The 18,359-nt window shown below is 48.7% G+C and overlaps 1 pseudogene; it reads left to right on the top strand.

The window, feature by feature from the left end:
• Nucleotides 1-5,977: 5,977 nt before the first annotated feature.
• LOC101283434 (PDZ and LIM domain protein 1-like) lies at nt 5,978-16,251 on the top strand (annotated as a pseudogene).
• Nucleotides 16,252-18,359: the final 2,108 nt, after the last annotated feature.

Below are 18,359 nucleotides of genomic sequence, written 5' to 3' on the forward strand. Positions count from 1 at the left end.
AGAAAGGACCAGAGAAAATATTTGAAGAGATTATAGTTGAAAACTTCCCTAACATGGGAAAGGAAATAGCCACCCAAGTCCAGGAAGCACAGCGAGTCCCATACAGGATAAACCCAAGGAGAAACACGCCGCAACACATACTAATCAAATTGGCAAAAACTAAAGACAAAGAAAAATTATTGAAAGCAGCAAGGGAAAAATGACAAATAACATACAAGGGAACTCCCATAGGGTTAACAGCTGATTTCTCAGCAGAAACTCTATAAGCCAGAAGGGAGTGGCATGATATACTTAAAATGATGAAAGGGAAGAACATACAACCAAGATTACTCTACCCAGCAAGGATCTCATTCAGATTCGATGGAGAAATCAAAAGCTTCACAGACAAGCAAAAGCTAAGAGAATTCAGCACCACCAAACCAGCTCTATAACAAATGCTAAAGGAACTTCTCTAAGTGGAAAACACAAGAAAAGAAAAGGACCTACAAAAACAAACCCAAAACAATTAAGAAAATGGTCATAGGAACATACATATCGATAATTACCTTAAACGTGAATGGACTAAATGCTCCAACCAAAAGACACAAGCTTGCTGAATGGATACAAAAACAAGACCCATATACATGCTGTCTACAAGGGACCCACTTCAGACGTAGGGACACATACAGACTGAAAGTGAGGGGATGGAAAAAGATATTCCATGCAAATGGAAATCAAAAGAAAGCTGGAGTAGCAATACTTGTATCAGATAAAATAGACTTTAAAATAAAGAATGTTACAAGAGACAAGGAAGGACAGTACATAATGATCAAGGGATCAAACCAAGAAGAAGATATAACAATTATAAATATATATGCACCCAACATAGGAGCACCTCAATACACAAGGCAACTGCTAACAGCTCTAAAAGAGGAAATCGACAGTAACACTATACTAGTGGGGGACTTTAACACCTCACTTACACCAATGGACAGATCATCCAAAATGAAAATAAATAAGGAAACAGAAGCTTTAAATGAAACAATAGACCAGATAGATTTAATTGATATTTATAGGACATTCCATCCAAAAACAGCAGTTTACACTTTCTTCTCAAGTGTGAATGGAACATTCTCCAGGATACATCACATCTTGGGTCACAAATAAAGCCTCAGTAAATTTGAGAAAATTGAAATCATATCAAGCATCTTTTCTGACCACAACGCTATGAGATTAAAAATAAATTACAGGGAAAAAACGTAAAAAACACAAAAACATGGAGGCGAAACAATACGTTACTAAATAACCAAGAGGTCACTGAAGAAATCAAAGAGGAAATCAAGAAATACCTAGAGACAAATGGCAATGAAAACACGATAATCCAAACATATGGGATGCAGCAAAAGCAGTTTTAAGAGGGAAGTTTATAGCTATACAAGCCTACCTCAAGAAACAAGAAAAATCTCAAATAAACAATCTAAGCTTACACCTAAAGGAACTAGAGAAAGAAGAACAAACAAAACCCAAAGTTAGCAGAAGGAAGGAAATCATAAAGATCAGAGCAGAAATAAATGAAATAGAAACAAAGAAAACAATAGCATAGATCAATAAAACTAAAAGCTGGTTCTTTGAGAAGATAAACAAAATTGACAAATCATTAGCCAGACCCATCAAGAAAAAGAGGGAGAGGACTCAAATCAATAAAATTAGAAAAGAAACAGGAGAAGTTACAACAGACACCGCAGAAATACAAAGCATCCTAAGAGACTACTACAAGCAACTCTATGCCAAGAAAATGGACAACCTGGAAGAAATGGACAAATTCTTAGAAAGGTATAACCTTCCAAGACTGAACCAGGAAGAAAGAGAAAATATGAACAGACCAATCACAAGTAATGAAATTGAAACTGTGATTAAAAATCTTCCAACAAACAAAATTCCAGGACCAGATGGCTTCACAGGTGAATTCTATCAAACATTTAGAGAAGATCTAAAACCCATCCTTCGCAAATGCTTCCAAAATATTGCAGAGGAAGGAACACTCCCAAACTCATTCTATGAGGCCACCATCACCCTGATACCAAAACCAGACAAAGATACTACAAAAAAAGAAAATTACAGACCAATATCACTGATGAATATAGATGCAAAAATCCTTAACAAAATACTAGCAAACAGAATCCAACAACACTTTAAAAGGATCATACACCATGATCAAGTGGGATTTATCTCAGGGATGCAGGGATTCTTCAATGTATGCAAATCAATCAATGTGATGCACCATATTAACAAACTGAAGAAGAAAAACCAAATGATCATCTCAATAGATGCAGAAAAAGCTTTTGACAAAATTCAACACCCATTTATGATAAAAACTCTCCAGAAAATGGGCAGAGAGGGAACCTACCTCAACATAATAAAGGCCATATACAACAAACCCACAGCAAACATCATTCTCAATGGTGAAAAACTGAAAGCATTTCCTCTAAGATCAGGAAGAAGACAAAGATGCCCACTCTCACCACTATTATTCAACATAGTTTTGGAAGTTTTAGCCACGGCAATCAGAGAAGCAAAAGAAATAAAAGGAATACAAATTGGAAAAGAAGAAGTAAAACTGTCACTGTTTGCAGATGACATGATACTATATATAGAGAATCCTAAAAATGCCACCAAAAAACTACTAGAGCTAATCAATGAATTTGGTAAAGTAGCAGGATACAAAATTAATGCACAGAAATCTCTTGCATTCCTATACACTAATGATGAAAAATCTTAAAGAGAAATTAAGGAAACACTCCCATTTACCATTGCAACAAAAAGAATAAAATACCTAGGAATAAACCTACCTAGGGAGACAAAAAACCTGTATGCAGAAAACTAGAAGACACCGATAAAAGATATTAAAGATGATACCAACAGATGGAGAGATATACCAGGTTCTTGGATTGGAAAAATCAATATTGTGAAAATGACTATATTACCCAAAGCAATCTACAGATTCAGTGCAACCCTTATCAAATTACCAATGGCATTTTTTATGGAACTAGAACAACCATCTTAAAATTTGTATGAAGACACAAAAGACCCTGAATAGCCAAAGCACTCTTGAGGGAAAAAAACGGAGCTGGAGGAATCAGACTCCCTGACTTCAGACTATACTACAAAGCTACAGTAATCAAGACAATATGGTACTGGCACAAAAACAGAAACATAGATCAATGGAACAAGATAGAAAGCCCAGAGATAAACCCACGTACCTATGGTCAATTAATCTATGACAAAGGAGGCAAGGATATACAATGGAGAAAAGACAGTCTCTTCAATAAGTGGTGCTGGGAAAACTGGACAGCTACATGTAAAAGAATGAAATTAGAACACTCCCTAACACCATACACAAAAATAAACTCAAAATGGATTCAAGACCTAAATTTAAGACCGGACACTATAAAACTCTTAGATGAAAACATAGGAAGAACACTCTTTGACATCAATCACAGCAAGATCTTTTTTGATCCACCTCCTAGAGTAATGGAAATAAAAACAAAAATAAACAAATGGGACCTAATGAAACTTCAAAGCTTTTGAACAGCAAAGGAGACCATAAACAAGACGAAAAGACAACCCTCAGAATCGGAGAAAATATTTGCAAACGAGTCAACGGACAAAGGATTAAACTCCAAAATATATAAACAGCTCATGCAGCTCAATATTAAAGAAACAAACCACCCAATCCAAAAATGGGCAGAAGACCTAAATAGACATTTCTCCAAAGAAGACATACAGATGGCCAAGAAGCACATGAAAAGCTGCTCAACCTCACTAATTATTAGAGAAATGTAAATCAAAACTACAATGAGGTATCACCTCACACCAGCTAGAATGGGCATCATCAGAAAATCTACAAACAACAAATGCTGGAGAGAGTGTAGAGAAAAGGCAACTCTCTTACACTGTTGGTGGGAATGTAAATTGATACAGCCACTATGGAGAACAGTATGGAGGTTCCTTAAAAAACTAAAAATAGAACTACCATATGACCCAGCAATCCCACTACTGGGCATATACCCAGAGAAAACCATAATTCAAAAAGGCACATGAGGGGCTTCCCTGGTGGTGCAGTGGTTGAGAGTCCATCTGCCTATGCAGGGGACACAGGTTCGTGCCCTGGACTGGGAAGATCCCACATGCTGCAGAGCGCTGGGCCCGTGAGCCATGGCTGCTGAGCCTGAGCGTCCGGAGCCTGTGCTCCACAACGGGAGAGGCCACAACAGTGAGAGGCCCACGTACCACAAAAAAAAAAAAAAAAAAAAAAAAGACACATGCACACCAATGTTCATTGCAGCACTATTTACAATAGCCAGGTCATGGAAGCAACCTAAGTGCCCATCGACAGACGAATGGATAAAGAAGTTGTGGTACATATATACAATGGAATATTACTCAGCCATAAAAAGGAACGAAATTGGGTCATTTGTTGAGACGTGGATGGATCTAGAGACTGTCATACAGAGTGAAGTAAGTCAGAAAGAGAAAAACAAATATAGTATATTAATGCATGTATGTGGAACCTAGAAAAATGATACAGGTGAACCAGTTTGCAGGGCAGAAATAGAGACACAGATGTAGAGAACAAACGTATGGACACCAAGGGGGGAAAGCGGCGGGGGGGTGGGGGGAGTGTGATGAATGGGGAGATTGGGATTGACATGTATACACTAATGTGTATAAAATTGATGACTAATAAGAACCTGCTGTATAAAAAAATAGATAAAATAAAATTTAAAAATTAATAAAAAAAGAAGCAATAGGAACAAAAACACAGAGACATAAAATATGATAGTAAAATTATGACCAAAATACTAGCTATGGGGCTTCCCTGGTGGCGCAGTGGTTGGGAGTCTGCCTGCCGATGCAGGGGACACGGGTTCGTGCCCCGGTCCGGGAGGATCCCACATGCCGCGGAGCGGCTGGGCCCATGAGCCATGGCCGCTGAGCCTGCGCGTCCGGAGCATGTGCTCCGCAACGGGAGAAGCCACAACAGTGAGAGGCCCGCGTATCGCAAAAAAAAAAAAAAAAAAAAAAAAAAATACTAGCTATGTTAATGATTGGCCATAGTGAACTACTAAAAAGAAAAGATTGTAAGGTTGGGGAACAAGACAAAACTCCCACCGTATGGCATATTTAAGAGATATTCCCAAAGCAAAGTAATTGAACAATGTTGAAAAATAGGAAAGGTAAATATATATCAAGTAAGGGCTACATCAAACTAAGCAGGTACAGTAACCTTAAAATGAGGCAAGTAAGGTTGAATCCAGGGCAAACGATATTAAGTGAGACAAAGAACACTTTATAACAATAAAGAATATAATCCACAATTGAAGATTGAACATACCAAATGACAGCACCAAAATTCAAAGCAAAAGCTACAGGAAATACAAGAAAGGTCAGACAGATACACAGTAGAGGCAGATGATTTTAATTCACCTCTTTCAGCTCATGACAGATCAATGGACCAAATTAAGTAAAGACATAGAAAAACCAAAATTGCATAAGTAATGACATTTAATTGATGTATACGTATTTCTAAAAATTGCCCATATATTAGGCCACAAATAAAACCTCACCAAAAAAGCAGACATAATACAGAACCTGGTAACACAGAAGGAAAACTAGAAATTAATCACAAAGTTATGGATCACAAAATCCTACCACCTGGACGTTTTTGAAAACTCTCTTTTAAACAACTCGGATCAGAAAAGAGACCTATATAGAAATTGTACAGTATCTAGAAAACAAGAATATCAAAAAACATTTCATATATTGGAACCTGTGGGATCCCATTCAGGTAGAGCCCAGAGGAAGTCATGGCTGGTGTACTTATACTAGTAAATGAAAAAGAGTGAAAATATACAAATTAAGCATAATAAAATAGAAAACTGAAAGATCTAATCAGCACAGCTGTCGGGGAGCCCAACGCGCCACTCCGCGTCCTGCCCCATCTGTCCCCTGGAGTCGCCGCCCGCCGTCACCGCGCCATGACCACCCAGCAACTAGTCCTCCAGGGCCCGGGACCGTGGGGCTTCTGCCTTGTGGGGGGCAAGGACTTCGAGCAGCCTCTCACCATCTCCCGGGTCACTCCCGGAAGCAAGGCTGCTATAGCTAATTTATTATGTGCTGGAGATGTAATCACAGCCATCGACGCACTTGGAAGCTCAGGAGAAAATCAAGGGCTGCACAGACAACTTGACTCTCACAGTAACCAGATCTGAACAGAAAATCTGGTCGCTCTGGTGACAGAGGAAGGGAAACATTATCCATACAAGATGAATTTAGCCTCTGAACCGCAAGAGGCCCTACACATAGGAAGCACCCCCAACCAGAGCGCCCTGCCCCTTACCGCCTCACCTGCCTCCACTTCTCCAGGGTCATCACAAACCAGTACAACAACCCAGCTGGCCTCTACTCCTCTGAAAACATCTCCAACTTCAACAGTGCCTTGGAGTCAAAGACGGCAGCCAGTGGGCAGGAGACGAATGGCAGAGCATTAGACCATGCTCAGCTTCCAAGCGGACTCGCCATTGATAAAGAATCTGAAGTTTACAAGATGCCGCAGGAGAACCGAGAGTTAAATGAGCCTCCAAAACAGTCCGCTTCACTCCTGGTTTTGCAGGAAATCCTGGAGTCTGAGGAGAAAGGGGATCCCAACCATCCCTCAGGATTCAGAAGAGTTAAGGCTCCAGTCACCAAAGTGGCTGCATAGATTGGAAATGCCCAGAAGCTGCCCATGTGTGACAAATGTGGCACCGGCACCGTCGGCATGTTTGTGAAGCGGCGGGACCGTCACCGCCACCCTGAGTGTTATGTGTGCACCGACTGTGGCAACAACCTGAAACAGAAGGGCCATTTCTTTGTGGAGGATCAGATCTGCTGTGAAAAGCACACCCGGGAGCGGGTCACTCCACCCGAGGGCTATGATGTGATCACTGTGTTCCCTAAGCGAGCAGGCAGCTCTGCACCCAACACTGTTCTCCAGCGAGCCCCTGCTGCATCTTGTCCTCTGAAAGCTCTGGCCCCTCTTTTCTTGAAAGTTCTCGCTTACTTTGGTTTTATCCCTGCTCGTTAGCTAACTGACTCACGCTGGCTGCGTGATGCCCGCTTTTATAATTAACGGAAGATGGTTTTGTTCAGGGTCCCGTTACCAGCATCACTGTGTCTTCTCTTCTCCTCCATTCATCTCTGCTGCAAATGGACATCAGCCAAATTTGAACCAAACTGAATTTAATATGTCTGACAATGATTTTTTTACTCAATAAATTAATAGACTTCAAAACAACAAAAAAAGATCTAATCAAAAAACAGAACACGGCCTCTCACGGTGCCGACTGTAAGCAACTCTGTGGCCCACACGGGACATTTCTTAGGGAAATTGCTTTATCCTTGTGCACACCATGCCAACTTTGGAGCTGTTGAAAGACACCTTTAACATATTTGAAAGCAACGGCCAAGCAGCAGCCCCAGAGGAGACCATGCTGGGTCATGGAGGGCACGGTGCTTTCCTTGCTGGCCTCGAGGCCTCTGCCCCATCAGTGGCAGGCGGGGGCCTCAAAAGCTGCCCACCCTGGCGATGGTGGAGTGGACACACAGCAGCCCTTTGCTACTCCCCCCAAGACAGGACCCAGAGTGAAGTGCTCATGTCCGTTAATGGCCATCCACTAAGGAAAATTAGTGACAGCACAATATAACAAAGGGCAGGGTTTGAATCCCTTCCTGTCCGTTGGGCCCTGGCAAGGGCTTACCCTCTCTGAGACTCATCTGAAAAGTGCTCTATGTGCTAAGCTTGCCTGTCTTTGCAAGGATCAGGGGAGACATCTGTAAAGTCTGAAATGGCACAGGGCACCTGGGAGGCACCCAGTAAATGTTAAGTGCTCCTTTAAACTGTGTATGTCCTGCGACATTGCCATTTCACCACCTGAATGCATCCTAAAGAAACGCCAGGGCGTGCACTAGGGTTCAGCTACAGAAGCAAAGGGCAGGGTGGTTCATAGAACCAAAATGTGGAGATTAATGTAAATGCTCACAATAGGGGGCTATAACTTCTTCATGGGGTCCCCAGCTTCCAGCCAGATCTACTCTGCCCGTACCTCCCCTGCACCCAGCTGGGATGTTGCCTCTGCAGTCCTCGCCCCAGAGAAGGTCCAGCTCCTACGGTCTCCTGCAGGTGTGACTGAACTAACAAATGAATAAAAGACGGGCTAAGTAACTCGGTTTTATTCCCCATGGAACCTGCCAAAGGCAGTGGTCAGGATCAGAAGCCAGAGCTGGGAGACAGGAAGTTACTAATGCAGATTCCCAACTCCTAAACCGGGGTCACGAGTCTATCTTCATGTCTTTGTCCAGGCAGTTGGGACCCCCAGTCCTTCCTTCCTCACCTCCCCAATCCAGCCTGAGAGCCCCACCTCCTCCAGGAAGCCTGCCCTGATCCCCCCAGGGCCTCTAGGTGCCTGCCCCACACTTCTGTCACCCCTGAGCCAGCCACGACTTTCTGGTCCACTGATCTGCGTTTTTCTACCTTGAGGGGCATTCCTCTGGGGACAGGAAGCTCTCCCCTGGGCTTCTTCACCAACTCCCATCCAACCCCACCTAACACATATACAAACAAGCACTGTGCTTTGGAAGACAGGGAAGAATACATGTATGGGTGTGAAGAGGAGATTCTGGGCTTCAGCAAGTTCTCACGTTCTGCTCTCTCTAGAGGATTCATCAGGGAAAGGGCCGGGGCTGGAGTCAGGAGATGAGAGCACGGGGCCTCGTTTTCCATTAACACAGTCACTGCCTCTGAGCCGCTGACCCTGGGCTGTATCCAGTCTGCCCCTTGTTATACACTGCTGTGCAGCCTTTCTGCTCCCAGCCTCATTTATTCTTTCAACAAACACTTGGTGGATGGCTGTCACGTGCCAGGCTCTGTGAGGCTGAGAGCTAGGGACACGCAGCAGTGGCCAAGTCAGGCTCAGCCCCTGCCCTCTCTCCAGACAGAGGAAGCGGGTACTGGTCACCTTTCTCCTCTTGTCTCCACCATAGCTCGTGGCGCCGGGCCAGGCACAGAGGAGATACCACAGAGTCTAAGTTCCTGGTAGGAATAACACTGTCTCTCAACCCAGCAAGCAGACAGCATACTGAACGATGCCTCCATCACATTTCCTCAAACCAAACTTAATTTCTTAGGCCATGCTTGGATGGGGATGCTTAATGACATTATCCGGAAGGATCCGCCCCAGGGCTTCAGTGACGGCTATGCAAGAAAACAAAAACTCAGATTGCCAATTGCCCTTCCCAGGACCCTGGCGGGTATTGCAACCTGACAGGGGAAATGAGGAGACGCGAAGCGTGGGTGTCGCACTTCTTAAGGAGCCTCAACGGTTTGCAAGGTGTGGCGCTCAGTCTTCAGAGGCCCAGGACCCAAAATCCCCTTCTCGAAGTCTTGTCTGCTGGACTCAGCCCGGCATGGGGTCTGCCAGGAGACAGGACTGCCGCAGGATTGATAATGACCGGGTTAAACGCCCTCCCCTCAATGCGGCCTATGGCTTTGGACTTGCTGGGGTAGGGGTTGGGGGCGGATTTCATGCCTTCATTTAACCAGCAGTAACGATGCCTCCCTGGGGATCTGAGGCTACAGGAAAGTGTAAGACGCAATCACTTCCCTCCTGAGAGAGCTCACGCCAAAGGGGTCAGACCCAGTGACAGGTCTGAATAATGACAAGGACTGTAAAAAGCAGTGCACTTTGATACCACTTGAATTCCTATAAGAGACTGCATATTGGTTTCAAATATATACGACACCACTTGTAAAAATGCAAAGCTGATCTAATTCACGCTTCCTGCTTAAAATCCTCCACAGGCTCTCCACAGCTTTCAGGATAAAGTACAAACTCCTAACCCTAACCCTCCCCAAATGCTCCCTGATGCTTCCCTGACCCACCTGCCTCTGTGAAGCCCTTCATGGCGTCCCCACTAACCTGCGTGTCCTGACCCTCTGCTGCCTTCACCCCTTCCCCCTCCCTTGCACGCCCCTCCACATACACACACCTGGGCAATTCATTCTACTCGGGTATCAGTGCCCCTGGGGAGCTCCCCATCCCGTGCCCTCAGAGCCCCTGCACCTGTCTCCATCACAGACTTATCACGAGGGGCCCTAACGTCTCCTCAGCTGCCTCCCTCCCACCAGACGGGAGACAATGCAAGAGCAGGGGCTGGGTCTCCTCACCGGAGTCCCCAGGACTCTGCAGGGCTCTGGCTCAGAGAAAATGGTGGATGCACAAGCACGAGCAAAGAAATAAAAGCAACCTGCCACTTTAGAAAGAACCTCCACCGAGGCATGACTGGGAGAGCGGAGCTCCCTGGGCTCCAGCAAGCCGTTTACATTTTCAGCCCTCAATTTTCACCTCTGTGCAATGGTGCCAACGGTACCCACTTGGACCTGGTTAGGCTGGGATGTTTCTAAGATTTTCTTAGTACAAATATAAAGTACAGAGGCTACTCTATTAAAAGATGCTGATTCAGAATGAACCTCCCAATGGTGAATGAGCTAAAGAACCTCCAAGCTTTCATTCACAGGCGTCCAGTAACTTTTCTCTCTGTACACGTGCATGGAGCTCATGCGACACTGGGCTGGGCAGGCCCTTTCTTCCCAGGAGAGCCATCTGTGCAGCTCCAGGTGGAACCATCTCACACCCATCTTCCTGGACTGTGAATCAATGAGGTTTCCCCGTGCCTCTCCTTCTTGTGGGGTTTCCATGGGGATCTTCCCACGGGTGACCGAGCCAGGAGCCCCCAGGGCGGAAGCTCAGGCTGTCAGCCAGCAGGGAACGCAGGGGATGGGATGAAGGAGGTTTGCCGTGCGGTGACCAAGCCAGCGTGCCCTGCCAGGTCATTTGAAACAGACAAACCTCCAAGGCAGGAAGGCCAGATGCCCTATTTCCACGTGCATTCCTGGCGGGTCTGGTCATCGCTCCAGCTGCCCCTGTGCCCTAAGCACACGTGGGTAAAGTTCTGCAGGACAGCTGGCCTCTGTGAGACCCAGCATGGCTCAGGCTGGAGCAGAGCTAGGAGAAAGGGGACAGGGTGGGTGCTGCATAACGGGACACTCTTGATCAACTTCTATGACGAAAACACAATGATCTTCATGTCTGGCCCATCATTTATCTCATGAGCCGAACTTTGCCCACTTAGTATAACTGGTTGTCTGAAAACTCGGGATGTGTGAATGAAAAGGGAAACTCAGGCTTGGTCTAGGAGATCATAGTAGGAACCTGCTGGGATTTCTGAAGGTCCCTCTGTTAAGCTTCAGCTGTCTCTGGGAGCACTTTTGAGATACGGGGGTGGGGGGGCATTGTTGGAGACGAAGAGGGGATGGAGAGGAAGTGGGGAGACAGGGAGACCCTGAGAGAGAGAAGAGAGGGAGGGAGCCCCAGGGAGCAGAGAGCCACTCTGGCCCCGGCAATCTGTGTGACCTGCGGGAATCTGTGTGACATGTGCATCTCACAGAATGTGGCTGACAGGTGAGAGGTCTCTGTGGACTCAGCCCCACGAGTTTCTGGAGAAGTCAGAGCTCCAGGCTCAATCATAAGTGACTTTTCACAGCACTGAAAGCCAGGTGGGGTACTTGGGAACTGCTCTGGGCCTCTCCCTCTGCACACACCAGCACATGGAGGTGTAGAGCTCGGGGCAGTCTCCTGCCACCTCTCGGCCCCAAGGTCCACCTGGCTGGCCTCATAAATGGGGCACACCCACTGCCGCATCTTCAGTGTCTGCTGCGCCCTCTCCGCATGCATCTTCTCTTACGACTGGCAGTTCCAGCCCTCTGTGGATCCTCCCAAACTGAGTCTCCAGCCCCGCTTTCTCTCCTCAGCGCCAGACCCACCTATCCCAAGGCCTCTGGCCACACCAGACTAGGGGCTCCTTCAAACGACCTTGTAAAGCCAGCTGGTCTCTTTCCCCTAGGACACGCCCACCCACTCTAGATATCAGACCTGGGGTTTCGGGGGCCACTGGCACCTCAGAATCTACATGCCCAGGACTGAAAGCAGCCTCTTCCCTCTCCGGCAAACCAGGTTCTTCTCTCGTCCCCATTTCTGCCACGGATCCCCCTGTCTCCCGGTCTCCCTCAATGCCTTCAGCTCTCCCTCAATTCAGATCTTGCCTGGATTACTAAATGGTCTCCCAGTGGGGCTCCCTGGCTCCAGTCTGTGGCTCCCAAGCCACCCTCCATGCTGCCACAGGGTAAATCTGACCAAGGCACACACACACCTTTTGTTCAACTCTCCAGGTGGCTTCTCCAGGGAGAAGCCGCACCCCTTAGCTTGGCATGTAAGAGTCCTTAAGATCTGTTCTTGCTTACTTCTCCCACGCCTAGTCTCCCAGCACGGCCCCCATCAGACCAGTCATAGCAGACTCCTGAGAGACCACATCCTGCCCATACCTTGGCCTCCGGGGGCCTTCCCACCTTCCCTTGCCTAGCTGACAGTCATTCATTCTCCTCCCCCCCGCAAGCGGGACCGGGCACCCTCTGTGGTGTCCCTCCCTCTCCCTTCGGCCTCGTCCTGCATCCACAGCTGTCTTCTGCACCCCGTGCTACATTTCTTGCTGGCGAGCCCAGCACCCAGCCAGCCTCTATCTCCTACCAGCACCATACGGGCATCTGCTACCTCGGTCTGCATTAGAAAGCACTTCGCAGACTGAAGAAGAAACTTCCACTCCACACCTCTTGTATAGTCTGCATTTTTAACAACAAACATTTTTCTTTCGTAACTTTTCTTTCATTTTTCTTTCATAGCATTTTAAATGGGGGTTAACTCAACATGTGTAGCAAAAAATCACATGCAATCAACACCGCCCTGGAAAGTTCTTCTGAAGAAGGTTCATGATACCCAATTTGGGTCTACCATCCTCTTTCCCAAGGGGTTCAGCACAGACAACCGTTTTTCCTCCAGCTTCAGAACCGATACAGCCAGTGAGACTTATTTAGGGACCACGTTTTATTTAAAATATTTTATTTAAAATGGGGACTTCCCTGATGGTCCAGTGGTTAAGACTCTGCACTTCCACTGCAGGGGGCATGGGTTCGTTCCCTGGTCGGGGAACTAAGATCCCACATGCCATGCGGCATGGCCAAAAAATAATAATAATAACAAAATAAAATGTGTTGCTGTTTTATTTAATTTTTTTGTTGTTGATCTTTCTTGCCAAGTATGTTTGGTTATGTTCACATACGTTAAGTGCATGTATTTATGTACTTATTTTTTTTAACTGACTCAGGCAGAGACTTCTGGTAGCTTTGCTCCAGGTACCTTCACACCCCCTGATTTTCTGCACCGAGTGGCCTGTTCTACCTGCCGGGCTGCCTGAGACCCTTCATTCCTGTACCAATAGAGAAGGGGCCTTTCAAGAACCTGGCAATGTTACAACAGGTCAGGCAACTCGGGGAGAATCAATTAGCCCCCATATGGTGAATGGCACTAGGTCTTTTCCCAGACGGATAGGGAACGCTGCACTGGCCCAGGTCTTGGCCACTTTCTGGGGTAGAAGCGAAGCCTCCCAAGGACAGGCCTGTCTAAACGAGGAGAAGGAGCCAGTCTTTAAAAAGCCAAGGGAAAAAGTCCTTGGAGTGTTGGAGCAAAACCAAAAAGGCCAGGGGGTGGAGGGTAATGAGAGAGGCAAACAGTGAGAAAGGGGTGAAGGGAGCAGTAACCAGACCCGGAGGGCCCTGGGGGCACCTAGATTTTACACCCTGGCAACCTCGAGGACGTTCTAAGACTGGGAGAGATTTGATCTATTTTATACTTTTAAAACATGTTTCTGATAAATTATTATTATTTGCTAATCTGATATGAGAACAATTGTATCTTATTGGAGTTTTAACTTATATTTTTCTTAGTGAGGTAGGGCAGCTTGTCTTATGTTTGCTATTTCAATTTTATTTTGTGCATGTGAACTGTTAATGGTCTTTGTCTGTTTTTGCCCTTTTTCTTCTTGACTTGAGAACATTTTTACACATTAAAGAGATGAGCCCTTTGTGACAGGAGTGACGATTCTCTCCCCAGTTTGTCATATGTCTTTTGTCATATGTCTTTTAACTGTTTCTGTTGATGTCCCTGTAGATTTTCTTTTTATATAATTCAGTTTATCAGTCTCTGAAATAAAATAGAAATACAGACTGGAGAGATATTTGAGTGGAATGGCCAGCAAGTTGAATTTTGTTTGCTGTTTGTCAAAAGTGGCTTAAATTCCTTTTATTAGTACTTTTAAAGGAAGTTTAAAAAATGGAATCAATCAGAGGGTACGTATCTCAAGAGGATTCTGCCCTTGTGTCAAGCATGTTCATATCATGCTATTGACACAGTCTTTCTACAAACTCCATTAATCAGTAGCACTTTTTGAAAAATGAAGGTGTGGGAGATGAGGGAGTCCCCCATCAGCCTCAGTGACAGAGGCTTCAGGAGTTTGTTGGAGGATAGAGCCACCAAGGTGGGAAGACAGAGGGAGAGACAGGAGAGGGGAGAGATGTAGTGCACTGATGCTTCTTCCCTCGGTGCGATGACCTCCTGGAAGGGGGGACGGGCAGTTCCTGGATTCTCCTTTTAATAGCGTTTCTCTGAGGCTCAGGCACGCCGTCCTGATTTATGCTCATCGATTGCAGGGGGACAGAAGGTGCATGGAGGAGGGAGGCTCAGATTCCTAGAGAGGAGAGAACTCCTACCTTCACCCCCCAAACTCCCCCAGGAGGAGGATGGGGCAGACGAGGAAACTGAGCTGGGACAGATGAGAGTACTTGCCCAAGGTCACACCGCTGTGGGCTTACTCCAGAGCCCAGAGCTCCCCACCTCCTAGCGCTGGCGGCCCAGAAGTGCCCTCCTCTCCTTTCCAGTCCGCAACAGCCGACGCTCCGCCATCCGGGAGGCAGGAGCAGCCACTCCCCCTCGCTTCTCCCGCCAGGGAGAGGTCCTGGGCTCGCGTCCCCTCCTGGCTCCGAGCCCATGGCGCGTCTTGCGCTACCCGGGCGGACACATTCACCGCGCTCCAAGCTATGGCCTCCTCCCTCCTTCCCAGACCCCACCCCCACCCCCTGCCCGTGACTCACGAAGCACGCGACCCCCTCCCTTCCTAAGCATCGCCAAGTTTGTCTCCAAGCAAGGCCAGGAACTGGCCCCAAGCAGCGCCCGGACCGGGCGACAAGCCTCACTATCCAGCGTCAAGAGTAAACGATAACAGCCACCAGTTCACGAGCGCCCACTGCGTGCCGGGCGCTTGATTTCCACCGCTCTGAACACGCCCCACCAACAACCCAGATGAACAGACCCCTGGAAATTACTGTCCCCAAAACATACACGAGAGAGCTGTTGCAGCTCTGGAAAGTTGGATAACACGCTTGGGCTCACACAGCTAATAATAATGCTGGCTAACATTGGATCGAGTATCTCCTATGTGCCAGGCACAGGTCCACGTACATTACGAGGACCACCCCATAGATCCTACCAATAGCCCTATTAAAAGGGCACCATTATCATCCCCATCCTATGGATGAGGAAATCGAGGTTTGGCGCCTTGCCCAAGGTCACTCAGCCAGTGAATGACAGATCATGGACCCAACCCAGGCAGGGTGACTGGGGGGAAGGGGGTAGTTTTTTGTGGTGTCTCCATTACGCAGAAAAGCAGCGGGCTTCGAACCTATGGCACCAGGGGCCGGCCCTCAACGCCCCATGGCTGCGCGCAAAACAACCAGGTCGGACTGCCACAGCCCGCAGAGAGGAATTCCCGAGGACCTGGACGGGACCCACGCCAGGAGCGTCGGCTGTGGCGAGTGCCGGCCCGCACGAGGTCCGCGCGGCCAGATTTCGGCTCCCGCGTGCCCCTCACCAGAAGATGGAGAATACTCACCATAAAAGAGAGGGCAAGCGCCTGCCCTGGAGGAATCGCCAGCGCTGGCAGGTCCTGGACTGCCGGGAGAGGCGTCTGCCGCCGCTGCCGCCCACTCAGGGGCGCCCGAGCGACCCCGAAGATGCCGGCTGGCTCCCCGGGGCCAGGGGCGCGTCCTCACGGCCCGTGCCCAGGAGCAGCGCCCCCTCTGCCCAGCAGGGTGGCCTGGAGTTGGAGCGTTCTTGGGAAGTTGGCGCTCCGGCGCGGCGGGAGGGCGCAGGAGGCCGGGTGGGAGTGGGGAAGCGCCTTTCTGCGCGGATCCCGCGGGCGCGCCAAGGCCCGCGCTCCAGCGGTTCCTAAGCTCCGCGCCAGACCCGGAGGGCGGCGAGTCCCGAGCTCGGGGCGCACGGGCCGCGCCTCGGCCTCCGGCCCCTGGCGCGCCCAGCGACTTCCCCCGCGCCCTGGGCGCACGCACTGGTGGTTGGAGCTGGGGCCCGGGCCCGGGCTACGGTGCGCTCATCGCCCTCCCCAGGGGCTGGGCGCCTTTGTGCGCGGGGCGCGTCGGCCGCCGCGGCCAGCTCTGGATGCTGCAGCCGCCGCCGCCTCCCCCTCTTCCTCCGCCGCCGCCCGCTCCCCGCCTTCCCGGCCGGCCCGGAGGCTGCAGCTGAAAGCCGATCCGGCTGAGCTCATCCCTGAAGGCCACTAATCCAATAGCCGCGGAAGGCGCGGCCGCCGGGAACGCCCCTTCCCCCACCATCCCGCGCCCCGGCCCGTCCCAGCTCGGGCCGCTGCCGGCGCCGCCACCTTCCCGAGGCCACCAGCTGGCGGGAGAGGGAAGTGGAGCCCGCGCCCGCGTCCCCGTGCCGAGTCGGCGCGGTCGCCATTCACCAGCCCGCTAGCCCGCGCACTCCCTCACTCACGCACTCATTCATGCGCGCCCCTCCCTATTCATTCAAGAGCTCCGGGAGCGCCGGGGTGGGTACCCCTGAGCTGGAGGGGACACACACAGTCACTCGGCAGCTTTGCTGTCTTTACCTAATGCATGTGGGAAATAGCAGCCGGGGAAAGGGCATGGTTTAATAACCTCTTCCTCAGACACGTGTCTACACTTAATTTTTTAAGATCAGGATCCAACTCATCTTCTAAAGTCCAATTTCATACCGCACCTGCTTCACGGAGCCTTCCCCGCCCACCCAAGGCGCAAGTAGGTGGGTCTCTCTACTCTGCCTGCTACCAGCGCTGAAGGTGGGCAGCCTCTTTGCCAGCAGGCGCAGAGAGATAAGGAAGAGGGCGTGGCCAGAGCGGAGGCCAAGCGAGGGCTTGTAGCATCAGTGCTTCCTTGGGGATATTGAAAGTTACTGGTCTGGGTGCCTTCGTCTCTGCTCCCAGAGTTGACCTCAGTTCATTCCACAGTCATTTGGTCTGACCCCAGCCCTCTCTGGGCCAGGTACCAAAGAGCCTCGATGCAGAGCGCCCATTCATCTGGGACACAGGCAAGCAAAGGCAATCCAACCTAGTGCGAGAAATGTTTTGATGGCGGCTCTGGGGCTCCTTTCCCAGACTGGGAAGGGCAGTCTGGAATTAGCTCCTGGAGGCAGAGGGATGGGATGGTCACCTGGCTAGGTTCCTATCACAGCACAGAGCCTATGGTATGACTGGAATGTAAACAATAAGGTAAGATGTAGCTGGAGGGATGGACAGTGGCTAGGGTCTTGGGAGCCATCCAAAGAGTTTGACCGTTCCCCCAAGGTTAGTTGAGGCCTTTAAGCAGGGTAATATTTTGTCAGATTTGCATTCTATAAAGATCTCTCAGTAGCAGAGTGGGTGGATGGAATAAATCAGCTTGGAAGCTACTGAAATAGTCCAAGCAAAAGATGATGCCTCATAAACCAGGGTAGCCGTGGTGGGATGGCCAAAGGGTGTATTGATCAAGTATTTGTTGCACTTATCCTATTGTTTTGTCATTGCCTGTTTGTATGTCTGTCTCCCTCCTAAGGCTGTGAACGCCCTCAAAGGGCAAGAATACATTTTATACATCTCTGGATTCCCTGTACCCAGCACAGAACAGACATTGAGTAAATGTGATTTGAACTGACCCGAGTGGCAGTTCTGATGTACATTCACACTTACTGTATTTTGGGGGTCTCCACAGCAGGCCTTTCTATCCCCCCCATTAGGAAACTCTTAGAGCACCTACTCTGCAAGTTACTGAGGGGGCTATGGACACAGGTGGGGGGCAAGAAAAGAAAATCTGGGGAAAAAAGATATAGAAGCAAAGGGGAATTGAAAGAAGACTTCCAGTGGCTTCTCCACCGGAACCTAATCTGGCTGACGGGGTGGAGGAAGAGGATGCCATCACTTGCCCTCTTTGCTGGAAACATGACAACAGCTTCAAGGACAAGATGGGGAAGGAGAAATAGCCACAATTTGAGAAACTAACTTCCCTCTCCCTTGGGGGCTCCAGATAG

The sequence above is a fragment of the Orcinus orca genome, chromosome 5 (assembly GCF_937001465.1).
Source record: "Orcinus orca chromosome 5, mOrcOrc1.1, whole genome shotgun sequence".
Taxonomy (NCBI): domain Eukaryota; kingdom Metazoa; phylum Chordata; class Mammalia; order Artiodactyla; family Delphinidae; genus Orcinus; species Orcinus orca.